Consider the following 1133-nt stretch of genomic DNA (forward strand, 5'->3'; position numbering starts at 1 on the left):
TGAGAGACAGGGATGACGTCAAACCCCACCCACCTGACACATGGCTCTTGGTCCTCTCATGCGTTGTACATTTGGGAGAGCATGAAGAGTAAAATAGGCTCTCAGAGCCAAGGCTCAATGTAAACTCAATCCTGATGTTATTTTAGGCCAAGGCATTTTATATCTGATACCAGGGCACAAACAACAGAAGGAGAATAATAGATGCACAGGCTCTTACCAAAATTGCAAGGCTTTGCCCTTCAAAGGCCACATGCAAGAAAGTAAATAAGAACTCATGGAACTATTGCAAAGTCAGGTATTCAGTGAGAGTTACATCCCGATCATACAAAGAACATCTGTAACTCAATCGCATGCGGAAAAATAAAACCTCTGATTTGAAAGTGGGCAAAACACCTGATGGGGCTTTTTTGGCCAAACGACTTGTACAAATGGCCTGTAACCACCTGAGGAGACAGACACTCACCGACCTATGTATTATGGAAATCCACATCTAAACCACAGTGTGCTGCTCCTTCACACAACCTCGTTGACTACATGGAAAAAAATCAGACAAGAAAAATTGACAGCAAGTATTGGAGAAATGGGGACTCCAGAGAGATTGCTTTTGGAGATTTTTAAAATAGTGCAGCCTCTTTGGGTAGTTTGGCTTTTCCTCAGTACCTGAGAGTTTCCAAGTGACTCAGTGGGAATGTGGCCCAAAGTCAAATCTTAGGTATCCACCAAAAGGAAACAAAAATATATGTCCAAACAAAGCTGTGTCCACAAATGTTGAGAGCATCGATATTCACAAAGGCCAAAGTTTTAAAGTGGCCCATTGCCTGTGAGATGATGACTGGGTAGACATAATTGGGTATGACCATTTAGTTGAAGATTGCCTTCTAATCAAGAGGAATGAAGCACCAAAGGTGCCAAAACAAATTTATTATGCAAGTAGAAGCCAACACCAAAAGACCACATGATAAGATTCCACTTTAATGTGATGTACAGAACAGGTAAACTTGTAGAGTCAGAAATTTTAAAATACGTTTACTGCACCATTATAATTATACATGGTAGTGGGATTCATTATGCTGCATTCAAACATGCACATGATATAATCCGATAAATCTCATTCCCCAGGACTTTCCCCTTCT

The sequence above is a fragment of the Sciurus vulgaris genome, assembly GCF_902686455.1.
Source record: "Sciurus vulgaris genome assembly, chromosome: X".
NCBI classification, from domain to species: domain Eukaryota; kingdom Metazoa; phylum Chordata; class Mammalia; order Rodentia; family Sciuridae; genus Sciurus; species Sciurus vulgaris.